Here is a 25609-nt window from a genome sequence, read left to right as displayed (position 1 = left end):
TATTGTCAGTCTGATTGGTGGCAGGTGTTCGTAATCATGGGCGGGGACCGGTGATTATGGAGCGGCAGGAAGGGTAAGTGACCTGGAGTGATAGGAGAGTTAGGATTTTCACAATAATACAGGAAACATGGATAACAAAATAAAAGCATGGCCTGTCACGCAGGTGGCGGCGTGACAGTACCCCCCCCCTCAATGGCCGGCTCCTGACGGCCATCCGACCCATAGAGTCCAAAAACAAGGGCGGGCGGAAGGGGGCACCGAGGTGGGAACACGGCCCACCCCTCCGTCCCAGACAAAAGGGCAGTCCAGGAGGGCGACCATGAAGCCAGACAAGGGGTCGTTCAGGATGTTCCCGATAGAAGAGTCCGCGGGCGGACTTGACGTGACTTGGCGAGGCGTAGCAGACGTGGCGTGGCAAGCTTGGCAGACTTGACGAGGCGTGGCAGGCTTGGCAAACGTGGCAGAATTGGCGTGACAGGCTTGGCAGACTTGGCGAGACGTGGCAGGCTTGGCTGGCTTGGCAGACGGGGCAGACTTGGCGTGGCAGGCGTGGCAGACATGACGAGCCGTGGCAGGCCTGGCGTGGCAGGCTTGGCAGACTTGACGAGGCGTGGCAGGCTTGGCGTGGCAGGACAGGCTGGGCCGACCTGGCGTGGTGTGGTAGACTTTGGCGTGGACGGCTTTGGCGTGGACGGCTTTGGCGTGGACGGCTTTGGCTTGGTCGGCTTTGGCTTGGTCGGCTTTGGCTTGGTCGGCTTTGGCTTGGTCGGCTTTGGCTTGGTCGGCGTGATGCAGAGACTTGGCGTGACCTGATGCAGAGACTTGGCGTGACATGATGCAGAGACTTAGTGTGGCTCAGGGTCTTGGAGATGCGCCCGGCGAGACTCGGGGGCTTGAGGCGGTGACTGGCGAGGTTCAAGGCACAAGGGGTAACTAAGGGCGCTCCGCTGTGGAGGATAAGGCACAAAAACAAGGCAAAACAACAAGGCAACAGGAACAAGGACTCGAGGACTGTGGGACGCTTCCATGCACTAACTGTGACACTTCGGCACTGAGGGTAGAATGTGGGTGGCTTTTATTGTCAGTATGATTGGTGGCAGGTGTTCGTAATCATGGGCGGGGACCGGTGATTATGGAGCGGCAGGAAGGGTAAGTGACCTGGAGTGATAGGAGAGTTAGGATTTTCACAATAATACAGGAAACATGGATAACAAAATAAAAGCATGGCCTGTCACGCAGGTGGCGGCGTGACATTTAGCTTTTTTTTTCTACATGGCTCTGGTTGATCTCTGCTGCCACCTGCTGGCCGTTTGTGTAATAACTACCATTTCTGCAACCGTTCTTTGCAGTTGAGAGGCTGCATCAAAGCCTTCTGTATGCTCCAGCATAAAAAAACAAAAAAAAATGTATAAATACGTTTTGGGGCAATTAAAACACTAAAAAAAACATTTACATGTTATTGGGAGCAAATGACTTTTAAAGTTTTATTTGCATGTAACTTGAAATATATTTGGATTAATACTCAACAGGGTTTCCGTAAAGAATAGTAATACTAATGTTTGGGTGATATATGTTTATACACTTAGCATTGCAAAGAATATTTGGCATTAAAAAAAAAAAAAAAAAAAGTCAAACGGCACTTTTGTTGGAAAAGAGCGATGTGGTGTATTATTACAATGTGACCGCTCGGCGGCACTGTAGTATGTTGTTGTCTAGGGATGAATGAACAAAAGAGTTGAGTAAAGAGATGGCCAATGCCAAGCTGCGGTCTCAGCGTCTTAATATACAGCACTAAAAGGAAGAGCTGTTAGCCCACGCTGTAGTTAAGCCAACACAACTTAGAGAAACACAACAATGCTTTAGTTGAAACAGAAGCAACGGATTTCCACATTATAAGTCCGTGGACGAACGGCGCTCGGCAGAGCAGCATTTTGGGATCAAAATATGCATTGTCAAGCGTACCGGAACACTGACAGACTGTGACAGTACGTTCTTTGCACGGTGAGAAGTGCCTGAGCTCCGTCCCGGTGCCTTCGCCCACTTAAAGCGCTGCAAAATAATAAAAAAAGAAAACACCCACTAACTCTGGCCAGCAGATGGCAGCATTGTATCTCTTTTCAATGGGATCCCGTGGACGCTTCCTTTCCCCGACCACGTGTTTTTCCACCGAATGAAGCGCGACACTTTTTGTCGCGAGCGCTCGACACTTGCCGAGCGTCAGCTTCGAGTGTAACATCGCAAGCATTACCAGGCCACGTTTTACAATTTTTGACAAAAGAAAATGGCTGTTGTCAAGGGATTTCAGTTTTAACTCAATAATAATAATAATAAAAAATAAAGGGACCAGACTGGTATCGTACCAGCGAACTCATGGATAGGCATCAGTGTTGTACCCACTGAACCACGGAGGAAGTATATGAGCAACTGCTACAATGTTAGAATAATTAGGTGATTCACGGAGGGCTTGATTTCTAACCACGTTTTATATTTTTATTTACAGAATTGATGGATGCACTTACTGTTAGTATATTACATTTTTATGTAAAACAATTGAACAATATCCATGTCTTAAATGAAAGTTGGGGGTGAAAGAAGAAGAAGAAAAAAAAAAAAACATTTCCCCACCGAGCTTCGAACCGAGACTTGTTTCTTAAAATGTAACCGCAGTCAAGTTACTTACCAGGTGAGCTAATGGGGCCGAGACTTGTTTCTTAAAATGAAACCACAGTCAAATTACTTACCAGGTGAGCTAATGGGGCTTGGTGCAAATCAGAGCAAATTGGCGTATTTGTCTTTCAAAGTGTCATCTAATGCTGAAAGGGATGAACGCTAATTGGGGACACGTGTTTAATAATTTCACTTTAACGCATTTCCTGATATGATAGTCAGTTGGTATACTTAATATCCGTTTACATAATTGTCACGGACATGTGCAGTGTACAGTCGGCGGGGTGGGGGGGTGGGGAGGGGGTTCAACATGCGACCTCCTGCTTTCTGTACATGCACTCTCCCAACTGCGCCACTGAGCCCCGAAAGGCGGGAATTTTTTCAGCAAGTTGAAATTTGAACGGTGTAAATCGGAAGTATTATGTAAGAGTAGTTTGATTGCAAAAAGTGTTGCGAATAAAATGCTATAATAATAACTAGACTAAGCAATTTCTGGAGAAATTGCGTGGGAATGCTGAAAGCTGAATGCTAATAGCTGAATGCTAAAGGCCTCAGTATGCCACTGCGAGAGGCTCGCGTGGAGGCGTCACGTCGGAGCTCCGCTCGTGCGTTTGCCTTCCGACTTGTGCGCAATACACATCTGCGTCTGCTGGAGTTTCACACCAAGTCCCGCTGTAGCTATGGCTGGGACGCAACAGAGTGGCGATTCCTCTGCATTTTATGACGGATTCAGGAAGTTCAATTTAATTCAGAAACACGAAACAAAGCCGGGGGGAGAGTAAGTTCATCACCGTGGCAATTAATTAGTGCCAATTTGCACCTGTGTCGGCCGTAAACTCGCCAAAACACAACAGCCATGCGCTTAGCAAACACATTTTTTTTTTTAAGTTATAGGTCGCTTGCACATCGTAATGCATCATGGGAGTTTTTCCTTCGGGCGCCATATTGGGTGTCCGCCGGTTCACAAGGTACACTCGCGAGTTACACGGTAGAGCTCATCAACCTGATGTAATTTTCGCAGTATTTTCACGATTTACCGGAAGATCAAAAACAACGATACAGGCAGAAGGTGTCTCTGTGTGGCGGGATTGATCCTAATTACGTCCTGACCAAGGGTGATTTTTTTTTTGACGGAGAAAGCTTGCTGGCCAAATGTGACATCTCTGGACATCTTTCCCTACCTCGTGTTGACAACATGCTCCATAACACGCCAACAAATCCTTGGAGGCTTACAATTATTTTGTAAGCGGGTGGATACAGAGTGTAAACTTTAACATCGCATCAGAAGAAACTGTTGCTGTTGCACGTAAGTAAACCACATGGTGTTGGTAATTCTGCACACAAAAATGTTGATTTGTTCTCAGGCTTCCTGTTATCATTGTGTTTACATGCACAGCTAGGTTTACCTGATGTGGTTTTTCTAATCATTTTATAACAGGCAAATATGGCAGAGCGTATAAGAATAAAAAGTAACTGCACAGCCTCCCCGTGGCTTAATTAAATTTAATGCTACCCTTTCACTAGTTACATGTTACTTAATCAACTTATTCTAAATGGTTAAGGTTAACCACTCTCAGAGGACGTATTTTTAGTTTCAGTTTCCAGTACAATAAAACGTGTTCATGGTAACTACTGAGCATACTGACAGCTTTTCTTATAATCTCACGGTTAAGGAGGCTGTCACAACACCCAATTTCTGTCTGGTGCCAGATGGCAACAATTCCCATCACTTGTCACGACAACACCAATAGTATTACCAGGTATGTATGGCTTTACTTTTTGTAGTTTCTTATTTAATTCTATGTTTCATATTTTCATTACAATGTTTGTAATATTTTCAGATTCAGGCACAGATGAGTTTAACTGGACGGACTTCTGCGACTTTGTGGTGTGGACAAAGTGTGATTGAGCGAGTCCACCCAGATCGCTCGTTTTGGCCAGCTGGAAAAGCCAGAGTTTTTTTTTCCCAAAGTCCCCTCCTTACCTGAACTGCTCGGGAGAGCATTTACTAGATCAGCAGTGGACTTCCAGTGTTCCTGCTCAGCCGCTGCCACCTACCACTTGCTCATGTACTTCAAAGATGCGGAATAAAGTAGTTTTTTGTGCTGCAGCAGATTGTAAAATCAAATGATATCACTTGAAGTGTGCCAATCTAGACTGCCAAAAGGACAGTGGTTTTGTGACAAGTGTGAAACAAGGATTATTGGGAAAACTGTAACACAGTACTGGTACTTGTCTTACATTAAACAAATTTAAAAGAGAGCAACTTTTTCCTCTGTACATAGCATAATGAAAGTCATTGCGTACCCCATCAACATTACATCATACCGTCATCTCAGGATGGTAGACACCTGTGCTAAAATAAACTACATTAACAGTTCAATTTTTAACCCTGAAATTACTACATCTAATCATTATTCACTTCATTTTTTGTGCTTTTAGAAATAATAGAGATTTATGCCATTACTTTAAGAGGGACCATATTGCACATTGAGTCAAATCCTGTCATTTGTATTATGTATAGCTTTGTAAACAAACCCAACAATAGAATTTGTATAAACGCTGCCTTTATTAGCGCCAAACAAACAGTCGCATGTTGTCCTCCTCCAATGCTTTGATGCTCGCCTTCGTTTCCATCATGTCATTGGCAATCAAGTCGGTGTGGCATGATATCCCTAAAGAAAAAAATAAATAAAAAATCACAAAAAAATACGGTACCAGTAATAGGTTTAATATAGTAAAGTAGTATAGTTTTTTTGTCAGTGTAAAAGAAATGTACACATTTTGTTGCATTTTTTAATGTATGAACATTGCTACAGGCAAATACTTATTTCTATAAACACTTCCAAATGTCTCTAAAATATAAGGTGCGTGTACACACACAAACATAAACACATACATTCACTCATGCATACAATATATCATGTAATGAATTCTGAGTGGCATACCAGAGTCAATGATGTCAGCAGTACTTGAGGGTACAGGTTACTGGAGCCATCTGGCTGCATAACTGCAACAATCTCTGCCACTTCGAGTCGTCTTTTCTTTGCTTGTCTCTCCTGTGCACGTTCATATCTTGGCACCGACTGGGCTGAGACATAGATGTTGTAACTTGGGACCCAACTTTAATGTTGGAGCCCAGTCGGGATGATTGGACAGAAAAACGGGCGCAGGGCGACCTGTTAAAATAAACAAATATATAAACAAATAAAATATGGAAAGACTGGTTATTTTACCGCAGTAGGGTGGCCGTGAATAAGTTCTTTAGCATGATGTGTAGGCTACCGGGGGTCTGTTTTCTTGCATCACCCCCGGGGGTCTGTTTTCTTGCATCAGCCCCTTCTGTCTCTTTTTTTTCCAAGTTTACATTTTGCCACCAAAAAACATGTTATCGGCATTAAAAGCCCAAGACTAATCAATCCAATTTCAGCAGTAAACACTTTGCACTGGCACTACTTGGGTGAAAATGTTCGATGTTAGCTTTCGGCTAACGTCCGCTAGCCAGCTTGTACTACCGAACTTGCTTGCTCATGAATCCAAAACATAAGCAACTTGCCCATATATGGGCGGTCGAAACGTTATTAATCCTCATGCATTTGTCAACTTCCGCTTACCCGCAGGACTTAAATCGGGAAATATGTCCTGATCGACTCTCCAATCAAAGGGTCAGTAATTCCCCTTTTCCCTCACCGGCTCTAAGGCGTCAGCGTGAGGGGACGGGAATTAGTTAAGCCGATATATCAAAGTGGACTCACCTAGGTTTGTTCACTGTCTTCTTATCATGAGGTCAATCCGTTTTCATCCACCTATCAATCCTGAATGAGCAACCACACAGAACCCAGGAATAATAGACTGAACACCTCACTTACTTGGCAGCTCCACTTCTCTTAGTTGTTTGCATTTGTTATTGACCTAGTCATTTAATAATCCTTGTTAGGATCATACGGACTTGTTTCATATCAAGCAGGAGTATTTGACTTTATTAATACAAATGGAGACATTCATTAGATGTTATTAGAATGCACTTACCTCTTTCCAGACGTCCGTTGCTGCTGTCCGTCTCGAAGAAAAATAATAGGGTCTTATAAAACGACCTGGACTTATGAAACGTCCGAAAGAAATAAAACAAAAATAGAAATCAACAAATAAACAAACAAACTGAATAATTCACAATCGGTTTCTAAATCCTTTTATTAGGTCTCATAAAATGACCCCGGACTTATAAAATGTCCAAACGAAATAGAATAAAACCGAAAGAAACAAATAAAATAATTAAATCAGAAATTGTCTTTCAATTATTTTATTTCAAATAATAATATGAATATAAAAACCAGTTTTCAAATCCTTTAATGAGCGCCCGCCAGACGCGAGACACAATTATAAATCACAAAAATCACAAATACAATAAAAATTAAAATTAATAAAATATAGAATGAAATAGGAAAAGGGAAATCAAACATAAATATTTAAACCTTTGATAAGAGCCTTCTAAGATTGATCACTTCTCAAAAGAGCTCAAGACCTGAATTTAAAATAAGACGTTTTTGGCTAAAAATTAATTTGAAGATATGGGAGTGTGTTAAATGGCTCCGTCCCTACACGCGATTAACCGTTCATAACTTCCTGCTAAACATCTTATTTAATAAAGCATTTTACTTTACCCAATTTGGTGAGAAAAGTCCCGGTCGCGACTAACAGCCAAAGGTCCTTCGAAAAAAACCCTAAGTCCTACCACGCCGCTGAACAGTCCTCCAGTGACACACTCCATACAGGTTCATCGCAGGGAGAAGTCGAAGAGCAGAGCGCAAACCAACAAAGAGCCCCGATCCTCGCAATGGACGGATCTTTTATAACCTTGGTTGCGTGTCACTGTTTCCTCTTGGTGAACGTGTCCTTCCGCGTGTCTTGGGGGATTTCCAGTCTCTTGTAGTCTCTTCACATATCAATGCGCCGAGACGAGTTAGGACTTGTTCACAGTCTCCACACAGTTGAGTGACAGGCGCGCAACATTGGAGCTCAATCTTGCATCAGCGCACACAGGAAACTGTTGAACCAGGTTGCGCTCTGTGGCTTGCGTAGCTTAGCAACCAGTTCCTGTTTTTCAAACAGGAAATTCATCGTGCTGCTAAAGTCTCAGTTACAATTCAACGGTCTTGGCTCTTATTTGATAGTCACACACATCAAATCAACATGATGTATGATAATGTTCTGAACATAACTAAGCAAGCATGAATAACATGTATATACATGACATGTTAAATCCCAAATTCTCTCAGGGAATCTTAACAGGCTGATTCTATTTCATGTTACACATCTTGTATGACAATGTCAGGAGAAAACATTTGCATACAGGTAATCTTTACACTCAATGCAGTTACAGCAATCTTATAAGCGATTAACGGACAGTATCGCTCGTAATTAAAAGAAAAGACAGCAAAGCTTCATAGTGGCTTCAATGTGCTGTAAGCATTGATCCCTAATTCAGGCCAACAATTGTCGAATATAAATTGTGTGTGTGTATTATTACTTAATTCAGGATACCTTTTATTTACTTTTAATTTAATTTGGCATAAAGGATGACCGGTCCTTGCTAAGCAGGCGGCTCTGGTTGTACAGGTTTGGCGGCATCTGGTGGTTACTTTGAGGAACTACACCCAGAGGCCAAAGTTTGATTATCAGCCCTATAAACACCAATTCCTCAATCTTATGGACACCAATTGATCTCTAACTTAGAATTGAGTTCAGTCCATTAATTTATTATCTTATTTTACATGATATGGCGCCACATCTGACCCACTCAACCCCGCTCAATTCAACACCCCCTCCTAGAGATCAAAGGTGTTCTCCATGCAAATCAGTCGCAAAAGCGGAGGCACCGGCTCAAGCTCCCCGTCCTCCCCCATCATCCATAGATCATCTAACCCTCCGTCATCAACTAGTGGAGACTCCGGGGTGTCAGAAGACATGGAGACGGACGGAGGATCAGGAAGGGGAGACCACAGGCCCAACTCACCTATCATCGTGGAGGGCGACAACGCAGCCAACGAGCCCTCATCCTCATCCTCGCTTAGCACAACCACCGGGTCATCAACAGATGATGAAACCGCGGGGGAGGTTGGTCTCAACAGTGGCATAACCTTACCAACTGGAGCTTCCTGTCGGGCGGCACTGGGTTCCCCAGGCTCATCAACCCGGTCCAGGGGGCGCGAGGGGGCCGTATTAGGCGCGCAGGGTCGCTCCTCTCGAGTAGGTCTGGCCTGTCTCTTAGGAGTGGCGGCTACACAAAAGCCAGACGGGGTATTGAAAGTCAGGCGTCGAGTACCGTCAGGCAGGCGCCATACCATGCGCAACAAAGGGACAGTTCTCCCGATGAGTTCACACCTCTTGTTAACATAATAACGTATGTCTTTTATTGGACTTTGAACCAAACTTTCCAACTTACTTGAGCTCGCGAGGTCAGCAAAGCCAGGCCATACCCAGATTTTACTCAGAACAGAGTCGAAGAGATCACTTACGAAGTCTAGATAAAGCCCGTCAGGTATAAGCCACATTTCTCTACTCACACCCTTAGCGGGCAACGGATAGCAGCAGTGCCCGTAGAAAGCGTCCCCCACTACCCAGGCAGAGGAGAGAAGGAGATCGCTTCCACAGAAGACACACCGCGGCTCATCCTGGTTATCCTGGTAAATACACAGACACAAGTCGACAATTCTTAAACCTGAGGGGAGCCTACAAGATCGCGGCTCCCGGTAAATACATTCTGATCCTGATCTAAATGTTCATCCGCACCCGCTCTGTCGGGAGAATGCGGAAAGCCTCTACTACGATAGAGCGAGGATGTGGTCGCTCTCCGAGTAGCGGAACCTTTTGGCGGGAGAGTAAAGATAGCAGCATAGGTAAAAAACCAAATCACTAAAACCAATTGGTCGACCAGGCGTAACCAAAGGAGAATTGAAATTATTCCCCAAACTATACCCCATAATATTAATTTAGCTGTTCGCCATATCCAAACCCTGCTGCCTGTAGCCACGGGGTTTCTCTGAAGGCGAATTACCATATTCATGATGTAGAGGGCCAAGGCGATGGCCAATATACCTTCCAATACAACAGCTCCATATATAACTTCAAAAATTTGGATGGAGGTTATATCTAAACAAATCCAACAAACCAAGAGGAAAGTTTCAGCTACCCCTCTTGGGGTTTTATAATCTATTCTAATTCGGCCATGCATATACACAATGAAGCATCCCAGTCCCAGTGTGTATGTACAAAACACAAAGCGCAACACCAATACCTTGATAACAGCTATTATCAAAATGATGGGTCGAGTTAGTTGCCATACGTCCCATTGTCCAGTACAACAGTAAAGAAGCCATATTATGAAAATCATCCAAAATTCAGCCTCATTACTCACATTTTGAAGGGCGCCTGGTCTCCCCTTAGTACCATTAACCGAACTGCATGCCATGGTCAATTGTAGTTCTACTGTTCCGCCAAAAGATTTCAGTGAGAAGTGAGGAAGTCGGGGCTAGGGCGTAGTATTTAAAGTTGGGTCGATCCCGCCCCTTTCCGTAGCCCTTCCCCAATGCTCAGTAACTTCCTTTTTGTCGTCCCTCCCCAATTTGCCTGCAGCTCGTTGGCCAATAACTGAGCTTTTACCTTATTTGGTATGGTTTTCTCTTTATGATTTTGGCGAGGAAATAACGACAAAGTTCCTCTTTTGACAATTGCAAAAGCTATCACCGCTGATAGGACGATTCCTAAACCTAGCAGGAACCAAAGTCCCACTTCTTGTACTAAATTATATAGCCCTGTACTTATTCCAGTAGCTGCCGTCTCCGCTACCTCTTCTACAACTTCAACGGCTGTTGTGGCCACAGTTTTTACCACACCTTTTATTGCCAATCCCATTCTCTCATACCATGTACACACATGTTCCCCTTTACGGTTATATTCGTCACTGTGTCCACAATGCAGCCACCTTTCAGCGGGCTTGTGGCATGTGCCAGGGCCATAAATTTTATTAAATCCCAACCAATCAAACCCTGTAACTATATTTCCTTTACAACGGGTCTTCCTAAATGCGTGACCTTCTAAAATTTGCATAATAGAGTCAGGGGGTTTGGGGAGAATTTTCAGTCCTACCATCTTGGACAAGTCATTATCTTTGTCCCATCGCGCGCAGTAATCCCTACCTGCAACCTGACTCCGGATCCATTTACTATTATTATCCTTAATCCACACCGCTCCCTCAACATTGGCATATTCTGCATCGCGGTAACGTGGAGTACAAAAATTCATAAACCGGGACTGAACATTGAGACAGGATATACGTGCTAATACAATTGTACAGTTTTTAAAATTTTCCACTGCATTACCTCCCTCACACACCATCTCCCATGGCCTAGGATTAGCGTATAAGGCTGGTCTCTCAACATCAGGCCAAATATCGTTTTCTTTAGAGTATACCGTCGCAATATATTGGTATTTAACCCAATAATTTTCCGACTCTCCTAAGCATGGTAACACGTCGCTAACAATTTCATCTTTATTGAGTCCCCACCACGTCTTACTCTCCTCTCTCGTATGTTTTTCTTTCCACGCTTGTAGCACCCCTTTAATCGTCAGGTATCCCCTCAACCCCGGAGCAGTTGCCGAAATGGAGGTAATTGTAAAAGAATTATTAGCACTTGGTATTATTCGTGAAGAGCTAAACCCGATTACCAATAGCCCAATTCAAGCTGTTAAAAAACCTGAAGCGGTAGGAGGGGGTTGGAGGCCGGTCATTAACTTTAAAGCTCTAAACCGCCGTACGGTGGCTAACCGGGCGAGCCTCATAAACCCCCAGGCGTCTTTAAAAACATTAAGAGTAAAAAAGTATAAATCATGTATTGACCTTGCAAATGGATTCTTTTCCCTGAGAATTGCCAAAGCATCACAAGGGAAAACAGCGTTTACGCATAAGGGAAAAGCATACGTTTGGCAGCGCTTGCCGCAGGGATATAAAAATTCCCCGAACGTATTTCAATCAGCTGTCTTGCATGTTTTGGAAGGTCTCCCAGTCACAGTATACATTGATGATGTGTTCATTGCTAGTGACACGGAGGAGGAACATTTGGAAACTTTGCAGGCCGTAATCGAGCGAGTGACGGCGGCAGGATTGAAGCTAAATCTTAAGAAGTGTCAGCTTGCCAGATTTCAGGTAGATTACCTGGGATTCCAAGTGTCTGAAGACTTGGGGCTGTCGCAAGCGTATCGAGAAAAAATAGAACAAATTTTGCCGCCAACGTCCGAGAACGAGCTGCAGAAAGTATTAGGATTGTGTAATTATGTTCGAGATCATGTTCCGTTTTATCAGAAATTTGCGAGACCCCTTTATGCCCGATTGCGTAAAAATCCTAACGTAAAGAAAACAAAGGATTGGCCGTGGTCGGCTAAAGACCAAGAAAATTTAGAAGGGCTCAAAAACGCAGTAAAAAATGCTATACGCCTTGAGCCGAGAAGTTTGGAGGTTAGGTTAGTTGCCGAGATTCAATGTGATGAAGATAATGCAATGGTAAGTGTTAGTAATGAGGGTGCCGGCTTGGTAACATTGTGGACTTATACTATAAATAATGTTGAGAAGAAGTTTCCCCAGGAGGAGAGAGAATTAGCGGTTCTTGCTAAATATTGGGGAACATTAAAAGACTTAGCGCAGGGACAAGGCATAAAGGTAGTTACGCAGAGTCAAGTACATCGCTACCTGCGTAAAGACACACTAGAAAGTACTAAAGCGACTAATGTGAGATGGGGAAGGTGGGAAGATATCCTGCTAGACCCTGAATTAGAGATAGGACCAGCAAAATCCATATCTAAAAAACAGGCGAAAACTGTAAATAATGAGGAGAAGCCATACGAATGGGCTCTATACACAGATGGATCCAAAAAGGGTGAAGACCAGTATGCCCACTGGGGCTTCATCCTGAAACACAATGGTAAAGAGATATGCCGCCGAAAAGGTCAGACTTCGGGTAGTGCCCAAGCAGGAGAGGCTACAGCGGTGTTGGAAGGATTGTTAGAGGCCATAAGATTACACGTGAGTCGAGTAAGACTTATAACCGATAGTCACTATTATGCTCAGGCGCTCAAAGAGGACTTATCCATTTGGGAAGAAAATGGGTTTGAAGGAGCGAGGAGTAAAGAAATTGCTCATGCTGAGTTGTGGAAGAAAATAGCCGAGTTAAGGTTGAATATGACTATCGATGTTGTTCACCAGAAAGCCCACGTCAAGGAGGGGGCTCACTGGAGAGGAAATGATGAAATAGATAAATACGTCCAAGAGAGAAGATTGGTAATTGTAGGAGCAGAAAAATGGGACAATACTCCCAAAGGAGGAAAAGTGGTCCCAAATGAGTTTGTGTGTGAGGTGACTAAGGCCGTACATGAAGCGCTAGGCCATGGAGGTGCCTTGCCCACAAAAAGGGAGCTGGAAAAACTGGAACTTTGGATCCCAGAAAAGAAAATCCGTTCAGTTATACGAAATTGCGAGTTGTGTAATAAGTATAATGCAGGACGCCGAGGACAGCGAGTGGACGGATTGACGATTAAAAGCACTGTTCCATGGGCATCAGTTTGCATGGACGTAGCAGGCCCCATGGGAGTAAGCGGCACTAAAGGTGAGAAATATCTTATTGTGCTTGTTGATTCGATGTCAGGACATTTTGGTTTAAAAGCTGTACGTAATGCGAATGCTAATAGCGTGCTGAAAACACTAAAAGAGGGTTGTATGTGGTTAGGCATACCGAGAGAATTAAGAACTGACAATGGAACTCATTTCAAAAACGCTACAATAGACAGGTGGTGTCAAAAGTGGGGAATAATAAGGACTTATTCGCCGCCTTACACCCCTCAAGCTAACGGCGGGGGGGTGTTGCCTTACGGGCGGATGTACTCCCCCACTTATAGTATGCATGTATTTTGCTCCTAAATCACCGCAATCATTTTTAAAATGTGCGACTGCGGCCTTGTCTAAAATTTCACCTAATTTCTTTTTCCCTTCTAATGTCAATACACTGTCTTGGATTTGTTGGGCTTTTACGGCCGGTACATCTACTGACTTATACCATTCTTGATCAGGTATTATTTTTGTAGGGCCTACTTTCACTAATTTTGATTTTAGTTTTTCCCATCTCTTTTTTGCAACTTGCTTTTGCTTTTTGGGCTTTTTCATTTCTTCTGCATCTTTTAGTGTCAACAAATTATGCGGTCCCAATACCCACACAATTCCCTTCCACATTCCTACCGGCATTTTGGCTATTGAACCATCAGCTACCATTACTTGCAGGTGTCCAATTTGTTTTAAGGCTTTACGGGTCATGGACACCTCGGCCCCTGTGTCTACTAAATAGGGCACTCCCTCCACCTTAGCATATAGGTTATCCCCTATTCTGTAAACCCCTTCCAGGGTGACCCGTGCCTTTGTCTCCATTATTTGCCAGGCCCCCCGGAGGCTGCAGCCTTGCGAGCCTCGAGGAAGGCCTTCCTTTCTTCTGGGTTCAGTTTGTCAAATTCTTCTTTGGGCATGTATGCCGGACCTGGTCTTCGCGCTGCTGGCTGTTGTCTTGGTTGGGGCCTCGTCTGCTGTCCTGGCTGAGTGGCCGGTCTCTGATTTCCACTCATTCTCTGTTGCTGAGGTCTCACATAGGGGACAGTCTGAACTGGTCGCTGAGCTCCCTGCTGGACTTGCTGTTCGTTCCCTCGGGTGCGACTAGCGATTGGTCCGGTTCTCCTCTTCTCAGCGTTATGCTTATTCAGGCGATCCCACTTCTTAACGGAGGCTGCAATTTTCAGCGTCGTGCTATTTGGAGCCATTTTCACAAAGACAGCTTCCTTCCCTTTGTCCTTAACAATCATCCGCAGCACTTTGATATACCTATTTGGCGATATAACTTCTTTAATTTTGTGCCACACGTTTAGCAGTGAAACGTCCCTTTTGAGTTGCTCCCTAGCTCTGTTAATATGGGCATCTTCATCTTCATCTTCGCCATCCACCCATCTTTCATAGACCTGTTGTGGTGTTTCGTTTGGTCCGACGGGGCTAGCGATGATGTATTGAAGCCATAGCTTCTTCGCGCCATCTCCTCCTGGCGCGTCCCTAATCATGGGCCATGTCTCAACTAAATACTCTTTAGCTGATTCTAGCCTACCTTTTTGGCGAACCAACTCTTTTAAGGTCTTAAACTGCTGCACATCACCCTCTATGTCGTGTGGCTGATTTATTAAATTCGGTACTATTGTAGTTGATCCCAGTTGTGTCATATATTGGGACTGCTGGTTCAAGGAGGCTCTTGGGGCAGCTGGTACCGTTAAAGTAACCGCTGCTCCATCATTATCTGAATCTGAATTCAGGTCATCGTCGGCTCTCAGCTCACATTTTGCTTTATCATTTATTGGTTTTTTGAGCCGTCTTAACATAAAATCATGTGCCACCGCCACGTAACCATCCCTGAAATTCTTAGTCAGGTCTTGGTGAGCAAGTAATGTGGTGTATGGCGGGGCTTGTAAAATGTTAACAGCCTCGCGATAAGTTATTCGCATAGTTAGAGGCATTTTACTATCTAGCTTACTAAGCCAGGCCGGTGGATAAGGGCGATTTACTTGCCCTGCCTCGGGTATGTACGCTTTTCGCCCATCCTTTGTCTCGATCCATCCCAGGCTAACATCCCTAGCTATCCTTTCTGAGGACCGGTACACATCAAACGTAGGTTGAGGATTTTTCTTTCTTCTATTCACTGGTCTTGTAACTATTTTTGGGTTCTGGCCGGGGTTGGCCGGGTCATCTTCTGACGAGGTTGAGTCTCGGTCTTCGTCAGCGGGGTTAGCGCCAATTGCGGTCGGAACAGGAGCTTGCTCTCCACCGTCCTCCTCTTCGCTCCCATCTTCTGGCAGGGGCACCGGCATCATGGGGGGTCGTCCCGGAAAGGGGTCCCGTGCTGTTCCAGGGGTAGACGTGACGGGGCTAAAGGTTACCGTTCCCCTTGGGGCTTTGTTTTTCCCCTTTGGGGTTTGTCTGCTCGGTCCCGCTCGCTCTTCATCCTCTACCCCCCGGGCAGCTCCTGACATCCCTCCACTCACCGGGGAAGGCACGGGAGTTGTTTTAACTGGGGATGGGGACTGGGGCGAGTCCCTGAGTTCTCCGGTTATCGATTGCTGGAGCTGGCGCCGTTCACGATCCATCTGCCTAGTACGGGTTAAAATTTCATCTGTCACTGATTTAACCCGCTCCTCTCTCTGCTTTTTTGATATTGCTACCACAAATTCTACTCCCGATGGTGTTGTCACGGGAGTCTTAGCTCTTAAGGTGAAGGCCGCCACAGCTATGGACTCAGCCTGTTGCCACTGCATTTTCCCAGTTTTAATCCAATTTACATCCATCACTATTCTCTCCGCCCCTTCACCTAGCGCTTTGTCGACCCCTCTCTCCAATGCTTTTGCCATCTCGTCCGCATCTTGTGACTGATCGCTTTTAGGGTTCCACTCTGTCCCTGGCACGTGAATTATCATGCCATAGGGAGTGTTCCCGCCACTAGTTTTTGCCGCTACTATTGGCCGCTGATAATTTTTCTGTAATTCCTGTTTAACCTCTGATTCATATTCTTGTCCTGCTTCCTGCCTTAAAATGTTCCTAAGCGCTTTACTATGTGGTTTTAGTGATCTATCTGTAATTATCACTATAGCATCCCCCTGTATCCGCCAGGGGCTTCCCACATAGTGACACAATATCACTCCATTCCCGATTGAAACCTTTTTGGTTTCCTCCGGCAGCCCCCCCAGGGGCGCCGTTCTTATCAGGGGAGTCATTCTTACAGTTATTCCTGAGCTTTCATTCTCCGATGCTCCTGCGTCCTCCTCTACTGGGACACATGAGCCCGTATCATAAAAGCCCTCTTCACTAGCGGCTTCAGCAAACCGCTTCCTCGCCATCTGGAGCTCTTTCAACTCCGGTTGTTCCCAAAGGTTGAGGCTTAAAGCTTCAGTCCCCTTGGGATTTGCCAATTCCACCCTTATGTGCATTTTCTCAGCAAGGGATCTTATCGTCGGGTCCCACTGGACTCCGGTACTAACCACTTCCATCACATTATACACATCCAACAACACAGACCACCAGTGGACCCAAAGGCCCACCGTCCCAGAGGTGCATCCCTCTTGGGGGTGGTTTACCACTACTGTTGCTATGCCCATTATTTCGGGAAATTCGCTCACGAACATTCCCGTTTCCTTCACCGCCCTTTCCACCTCGACTGGGAGGTCTGTCGGACGGATCGAAGGGTTGTTTATCTCCAGGTGCCTTCTGGCTCCTGGTGGCCATCGATCTACACCTTCACCCAGTAGCATAACCACTACCGGTATATCCACTTGTTTTAGAGGACGGAATTCAGGCCTTAATCCTGCTCCCCTCTCCGTAGGGCTGGGGGGCTTTTCCCCTCCATTTTTCCCCGTCAATTTTTCCATTACTTCACTAGCGTGTTTTATAGCCCGCTTTGCTTTCTTATTGTAGGAGTGGAGCTATCTATTTCCGAAGCCTACCCGTGCGCTTTGGGTTTCAGGGACGTACTATAGCTCCTGGTTACTCAGCTCCGTACCCGTGTACGTTGCCTCTACTTCTATCGGGACTACCGCGTTCGGGTTTCCTACCTTAACTCGTAGGCGGATGTCCTCTCTTAAACGGTGGGGTGTACTGTCCTTCCAAATCGGTTGTAATCCTCTCCGCTTCCCTTTTCCGGGATCTGGCTATCTTCTTGTGCCAATGGACACTCCTGTCAAAACCGAAAAAGGCTGCTTCCACTAGAACATTAGCCTAGTGGAAACACCTACCTCTTCTCCTAGGCTCTTCGAAGACTTTCTTCTTGTGCCAATGGACACTCCTGTCAGAACCGAAAAAGGCTGCTTCCACTAGAACATTAGTCTAGTGGAAACTCCTACCTTTTCTCCTTGGTTCTCGACGACTTTCTTCTTGTGCCAATGGACACTCCTGTCAGAACCGAAAAAGGCTGCCTCCACTAGAACATTAGCCTAGAGGAAACTCCTACCTTTTCTCCTTGGTTCTCGACGACTTTCTTCTTGTGCCAATGGACACTCCTGTCGGGAACCGAAAACTTAAAATTTCCGCAAAAATACAAGGAGGAAAGGCAGGGGATGGGGGATCAGGGTTATGCCTGTAGCGGCGGCAGCCTCGGTCAGTGGGTCCGCTATCAAAGAAAAGGGACCATAAATATTTTCGGGCACCCCGCAATAACCAAGCAAAGAATATGGTAGATTTGCTATAAATGGGTATCTATAATGACAAGCCACTAACATGGGCAACCGCACCCAATATGGAAGGCCTAAATACCGTAGACCATAGTTTATCATCACACTACTAAAGGAGACTCCTTCTCCCCGAGCAGCTCTCCACCATTAACTCTAACTGTTCAAGCCCTCCTCCTCTTCGTGGGCGGGCTTGAACCACCCCTTGACTCAGCCCCTCCCTCAGGAATGCGCGGCGCAGCGCGCTCTACCAGGTACACTATCAGTACCTTCACAGCCGACCAAAGCAGCAGGTCGCTGTAAAAGCCCATTCACTTTAAATGGCTCTCTCACACTCAGCCTCTGTTTGAGTGTAAGTCTCCTGGGGGGGCCAGTCACCGTTCCTTTAACACAAAATAGTACAATCAACTTCAATTCAAAAATCACACTAGATTTTCACAATTAAAGCAGTTCTTTCCCATGAAACATTTTCATCAAAGAGACTAGTTTTGTGTTAGCTCAGGGTCGTCTGACATGACAATTTATCAGCGAGATCGCCCTCAGCTCTAAGCAGCGTGCCCACCACTCAGAGCCGCGCTCACTCGGGTTCCTGTTTGGGCTTCGATCGACCCCGATTTTGACAAAAATGAGTCAATCGTCGCCCCACGTTGGGCGCCACATGTCAACTTCCGCTTACCCGCAGGACTTAAATCGGGAAATATGTCCTGATCGACTCTCCAATCAAAGGGTCAGTAATTCCCCTTTTCCCTCACCGGCTCTAAGGCGTCAGCGTGAGGGGACGGGAATTAGTTAAGCCGATATATCAAAGTGGACTCACCTAGGTTTGTTCACTGTCTTCTTATCATGAGGCCAATCCATTTTCATCCACCTATCAATCCTGAATGAGCAACCACACAGAACCCAGGAATAATAGACTGAACACCTCACTTACTTTGCAGCTCCACTTCTCTTAGTTGTTTGCATTTGTTATTGACCTAGTCATTTAATAATCCTTGTTAGGATCATACGGACTTGTTTCATATCAAGCAGGAGTATTTGACTTTATTAATACAAATGGAGACATTCATTAGATGTTATTAGAATGCACTTACCTCTTTCCAGACGTCCGTTGCTGCTGTCCGTCTCGAAGAAAAATAATAGGGTCTTATAAAACGACCTGGACTTATGAAACGTCCGAAAGAAATAAAACAAAAATAGAAATCAACAAATAAACAAACAAACTGAATAATTCACAATCGGTTTCTAAATCCTTTTATTAGGTCTCATAAAATGACCCCGGACTTATAAAATGTCCAAACGAAATAGAATAAAACCGAAAGAAACAAATAAAATAATTAAATCAGAAATTGTCTTTCAATTATTTTATTTCAAATAATAATATGAATATAAAAACCAGTTTTCAAATCCTTTAATGAGCGCCCGCCAGACGCGAGACACAATTATAAATCACAAAAATCACAAATACAATAAAAATTAAAATTAATAAAATATAGAATGAAATAGGAAAAGGGAAATCAAACATAAATATTTAAACCTTTGATAAGAGCCTTCTAAGATTGATCACTTCTCAAAAGAGCTCAAGACCTGAATTTAAAATAAGACGTTTTTGGCTAAAAATTAATTTGAAGATATGGGAGTGTGTTAAATGGCTCCGTCCCTACACGCGATTAACCGTTCATAACTTCCTGCTAAACATCTTATTTAATAAAGCATTTTACTTTACCCAATTTGGTGAGAAAAGTCCCGGTCGCGACTAACAGCCAAAGGTCCTTCGAAAAAAACCCTAAGTCCTACCACGCCGCTGAACAGTCCTCCAGTGACACACTCCATACAGGTTCATCGCAGGGAGAAGTCGAAGAGCAGAGCGCAAACCAACAAAGAGCCCCGATCCTCGCAATGGACGGATCTTTTATAACCTTGGTTGCGTGTCACTGTTTCCTCTTGGTGAACGTGTCCTTCCGCGTGTCTTGGGGGATTTCCAGTCTCTTGTAGTCTCTTCACATATCAATGCGCCGAGACGAGTTAGGACTTGTTCACAGTCTCCACACAGTTGAGTGACAGGCGCGCAACATTGGAGCTCAATCTTGCATCAGCGCACACAGGAAACTGTTGAACCAGGTTGCGCTCTGTGGCTTGCGTAGCTTAGCAACCAGTTCCTGTTTTTCAAACAGGAAATTCATCGTGCTGCTAAAGTCTCAGTTACAATTCAACGGTCTTGGCTCTTATTTGATAGTCACACACATCAAATCAACATGATGTATGATAATGTTCTGAACATAACTAAGCAAGCATGAATAACATGTATATACATGACATGTTAAATCCCAAATTCTCTCAGGGAATCTTAACAGGCTGATTCTATTTCATGTTACACATCTTGTATGACAATGTCAGGAGAAAACATTTGCATACAGGTAATCTTTACACTCAATGCAGTTACAGCAATCTTATAAGCGATTAACGGACAGTATCGCTCGTAATTAAAAGAAAAGACAGCAAAGCTTCATAGTGGCTTCAATGTGCTGTAAGCATTGATCCCTAATTCAGGCCAACAATTGTCGAATATAAATTGTGTGTGTGTATTATTACTTAATTCAGGATACCTTTTATTTACTTTTAATTTAATTTGGCATAAAGGATGACCGGTCCTTGCTAAGCAGGCGGCTCTGGTTGTACAGGTTTGGCGGCATCTGGTGGTTACTTTGAGGAACTACACCCAGAGGCCAAAGTTTGATTATCAGCCCTATAAACACCAATTCCTCAATCTTATGGACACCAATTGATCTCTAACTTAGAATTGAGTTCAGTCCATTAATTTATTATCTTATTTTACATGATATGGCGCCACATCTGACCCACTCAACCCCGCTCAATTCAACACATTAAATAAAGGTAAACAAGCTTACCGCTCACAAAGTGATCGCTGCACACACGAGCCCAAAGTAACGACTTCCCTCCGGAGTCCGCACTCCTCTGTCTCCAGGCCCTGGTTCCTAATTATTTTCGGAATTCGGAAAAAAGACCGACCATTTTCCCCCTTGGCTTTGTTCGAACAGCCAACGATGCAGCAACAATGTACCATTTTAAACGCAGAAAACAAACGTGATAGATACGTGTTAGACCGAATCGCTACGTAAATGGAGGCCACCCAGCATGGCGACTACGAGAAATCCGAGGCGGAAGTGACGACATGTGCAAGCGACCTATTGTTGTTTTCCGCCTCTCGTCCCAGGCACATATCCACATGCACAGCCGTGGTCTCCGAGCAGGAAGTCGATTGCGCCGCCAGTTGCCTTCACGGAAACTATCTGGGCGGGGGGCGGTGAGAGAGAGAAAAACAAAAAAGAAAAAACGCTATCGAACAGACCAATCAGGAGCGAGCTACGCCCCGCCATCTATGGCGTTCAAGGATTGGCGACGTGTGCACCGCAGCCGGCCACGACCGACGCGACACTTAAAATTCATGAACGCCGTAGATCACATGATCATCAACGCGAGAGCAAACGTGGAGGCATAAATTAAGCTTAAGCCGAATGCTAATAGCTGAATGCTAATGAAGGAAACAAAGAAACTGTGAAAATTACAAAGTAATTACCTATTAATTACTAGAAATAATAGTAGTAGTAGTAGTAGTAGTAGTAGTAGTAGTCGTAGTAGTAGTCGTAAAAACAGTAGTAGTATTACTAGTAATTATTAAGTAGTAACTTGTAGTTAAATGATTGTGACATTTTATGTAATTGTAGTGAACAACAACAAATATAAAACCAAACAAACAGAAGGATATTTTTTGAGTACAATACTGTATGTGTTCATGCAATCTACTACAAAGTTGAGCCAAACTGAAACTAAACTAATTAGATCAATATTTTAGTGCCAGTATTGATCCGGTATCGATACTGTCGAGGTATCAATAATATCGATGACCTAACTTGTCGGGCTAAAAGTCATGGCTTATGGTGTAGTCATATTTAAAAGTGACATCTGATGCTGAACACTGAATGGACACTGGCAAAAAGAATTGTCTGCAACATGGCCTTGGCTGATTGCTCATACTCTGCTTCCACCTACTGGCCGTTTTTGAAACATGGAACCTAAAAACTACCATTGTTTGAAGCCACCACTTTGTCAAGCTGCTTGTAAAAGATGTCTCTCTGCTCTTGTGTAAAACAAAAAAAACAAACAAAAAAAACAAAAAAAAAACTAAACAAAAAGAACATGTACACTTGTTTGGGAGTGAAATGCAAAGTATTCATCGTTTTTTGGTTTGAATGTGAATTGCTCATTTAAATGGTCAAACAAAAACACTATTGTGAAGATATTTTGTGTCAAATTATTACAAAGCGCAACTATAAAGAATTATACAATGACTACTATATGAAATCAAAGTTGTGCTAAAACATTTCCCAAGGAGGGATCGAACCATAATCTCCCGCAGACCAATCCATTGCTTTAACCATTCAGCTATCACAGACATGTAGGTGTCTGTGACAATATATACTATTATATGTAAAACAATTTAACAATGTGTCAAATGTAAAATGTTAAAAAAAAAAAAAAAAAAAAAAAAAAAAAAAGTTGCTCCAGTCGGGCTTTGAACTGGCGCACCATTCGTATGGCTGTCTTGCAACACACCTGGCATGAGCACTTACAGGGTTCCCGCGGGGTCTTAAAAAGTCTTAAAAAAAAAAAAAAAAAAAAAAAGTCTAAAATTCAGAAAGTAAAATTTTAGGCCGAAAATGTCTTAAAAAAACAGCCTTATTTTCATCCTAGGCTTAAAATTTAATTTCCCCAAGTCTAAAATTCTTACATCCGTTCCTTACATCCCGAGAAGTGTCTGTTCTGTAGAAAGAAAGAACAATAAATGTGCGTGTTGCGTTGTTTCTGTTATTTGCGTGCTCAAAGTGAAGGAGACATTTGAGGGGGTGCGTTTGCATTGTAGTTCAATGTAGTTCGGGCAGGCGGGAGCTAAGGTACGTGGGGCGGTGTAAGTGAGATCTGACGCGCGGCGGCGGCTTGTTTTGCCGCGAGATACGACAGCAGGAGGGGGAGGAATTATCGTTGTTGCTTTCTGCGGACATCCCGAGTCAAGCTAACACTACCGTGACAAAAACAAACAGGCAGGGTGGTGAACGACGAACTTACGGCACGGGATAGTGCGCGCGCGCGTCACAGCGAGTGTCAACAGACAGTAGCAGAAGCCGGTGTCGTACATTTCGGTATTTCCCTTGGCTATTGAGTCCTCTCTGTGCACTTGTATGTCCCGTTGTTGGTACTGCGCGCGACTCAAAACAATAACTCCCGTGACAATCCAATGCATGAATTGAAACTTCACACAGGTATGTCCCACAGCCAACACACCAGCTAAGCTAAAAGCACATCGCAAGCGTCTCTCTTTTTTTTTTTTTTTTTTCCCTGTCAATGTACACTACTAGCATGACAAGCAGATAGGAGAACTGAGACGTGCCCGCAATGAACGTCATCAAACTCAAAATGAACCACAGCAAAAAAAACAAACAAAAAAAAAACAGCAGTGCTTCCGTGGTCATCATCGTGTCTCGGATTAATAAAAAAATACATAAATAAATAAAAAAGACGTCGTACATTAACTCGGTGGGCGTCACCCGCAGACGAGAAAGTTCGTCAAATCTGTTTTTTTTTTAATGAATGGGTGGATGAGACTCTTGAGCAATTTCCCTCTGAGTATTCAGCCCGTGAAGCGCTGTAGTGACGAACTGTGCCCTCTTGATGGCAGTGATGGTCTCTTTACACGAGAAGGATGTGATTTCCTAGTAAAGGCGGAGTGTTGTGGAGTGGTGGGGGCCGGTGTCTGGGGGAGAAAAGACGAGTGCTAACGGCGGCTAACCGGAGGCCGCTAAAAACAAAAGCTCACGCTTTTGAGCAGAGCGTTTGTCACGATCGGTCAAGAGATGCCGAATAGAAAGATCAAGGAGCCGGATTCTGCATAAGAGAGTGTGAAAAGCGACAAAAACGTCACGGGCGCCCACTTCATAAACCACCGCCTCCGGCGTTCTCTGAGACACGGAGTGAAAGTTTGCATCGTCGTATCTCTGACCAGTCCACATCATCTGACGAGGAATCCGTGACGAATTTGGCGAACTCGAGCCGCATTCACCAGTTGAACAGATCAATTCAGATCAATCAATGCTATCAAAAACACATTTTCATTTTTTTTTTCATGTTTTATGGAAGGCAAGGACTGTTGAGATATTTGAAATGTCACTAAACCAAAAAATATTACTGTAAAAGTCACTGTTTTGCAGAAAATGCATCATTTCACAAAAAGCTTAATTTCTCCTTATTTTGCCCGAGATTCTTGAATTATGTCAAATCAAGCCATTTTCAAATGATGATTACTAAAGAACAGAATAAGGTAGAATCATACTTCTTTTTCCAATGAAAGAGGAGACCCCAATCTTTCAAACGACACCCACCATGTCTATTTAGTCATAGCACACAATATTCTAATAAGCATTGAAAATGGGTGAAAATATGCGAAATCTGGTGGGATTCTAGAGTTACCTTGTTAGAAAATGCGTGGGATTTAAAGAGTTAAAGCAGCTATATGGAAGATTTACAATTTCAAATCTCTACTGCCACCTGTGGCCGAAAACAAACTGCACGCTCGTACACGCTGCGCGCACTCGTACGTGCACGACCTCAATACTGAAGACTGGGCTCTTCATATCCAATTAAACAATGTTTTCAGAGGTAAGAAGTTTTATAATGTTATACAAAGCTGGCCACTTCACGGAATGAGACTCTCGATCCCCACTAAACAATTGATGTCCACGGGACGTGCAGATCATATTGCTTTAGTCTGTCGAAGTCCAGTCCTGTGCTGTACTCCAAAACGATATGCAAATTACGTCAATTAATTGGACCTCATTCCGATGTTAATATGCAGTTACATATTGTCGTCACCCCGCTCGACGGACGTCAACCTGATTCTAGTCATTATTAGTGTATGTCGCCCCCAGGCTAGCGTCATTGTGCATGAGCCGAAAGGTGGGCTGTCATTTATGGAAATTGACGATTGTGAAAAACATATAGACCCATTCACTACTTAGTGTGATATGGCCGTGAATGTTATCGCCATTCAGTAGTACCGTTCACATTCCGTTAGCATAATGTAGCTACAATAGGCTGTTTTCACGGAGGAAAATAAGGCAACATTTAGCCTGATTGAAACCCTGCAGAATGGACCGTCTGTTCTTCATAAAGTCATTCTGTTATATTACATTCAACTTTGCCGCCCCTTTCACGCTAAATGTTGCCGTCCACCTCACTCTCACCCCAATAGTTACGACCGAGAAGTGATCGATCTTGAGGTTACTGCTATTTGAAAACAACACATTTTCTTCTAAATGTCAAGATACTCGCTTCTTACCTTTTCGAGTAGAAAGAAAGCCAGCTGTGAATCACTTTTCTAATCCAAGTCCGATCTCAACTCTCTCCACCGCTGAAATGTCAAACCAATGTTCACTCTCGTTCTTGCCCGGCGTCGGTCACTATCAAGTTTAGATTATTTTTTTTTTTCGTGGCACTTGACATTGTTTTCATTTTTTTTTTTTTAAGCAGCCTTCCGCGGAGTAACATCGGGTGTCTGGGGCAGCGAAAATCTGTACTAGTTATGCTG

The 25609-nt window shown here is 44.1% G+C and overlaps 1 protein-coding gene and 1 long non-coding RNA gene across 2 annotated transcripts in view; both read left to right on the top strand.

Annotated features, from left to right (window-relative positions):
• The window catches only part of slc12a2 (solute carrier family 12 member 2), a 441149-nt gene that overhangs the window by 282934 nt on the left and 132606 nt on the right, over positions 1-25609 (top strand). The window lies entirely within an intron of this gene.
• LOC144002481 (uncharacterized) lies at positions 2988-8478 on the top strand. The gene is made up of 3 exons (XR_013278751.1): positions 2988-3973; positions 4341-4427; positions 4509-8478. It is a non-coding gene; the product is annotated as an uncharacterized LOC144002481 (long non-coding RNA).

The sequence above is a fragment of the Festucalex cinctus genome, chromosome 15 (assembly GCF_051991245.1).
Source record: "Festucalex cinctus isolate MCC-2025b chromosome 15, RoL_Fcin_1.0, whole genome shotgun sequence".
In the NCBI taxonomy this organism is placed as follows: Eukaryota; Metazoa; Chordata; class Actinopteri; order Syngnathiformes; family Syngnathidae; genus Festucalex; species Festucalex cinctus.
Note: the sequence above shows the minus strand (reverse complement) of the source record. Positions and strands in the feature narration are given on the sequence as shown.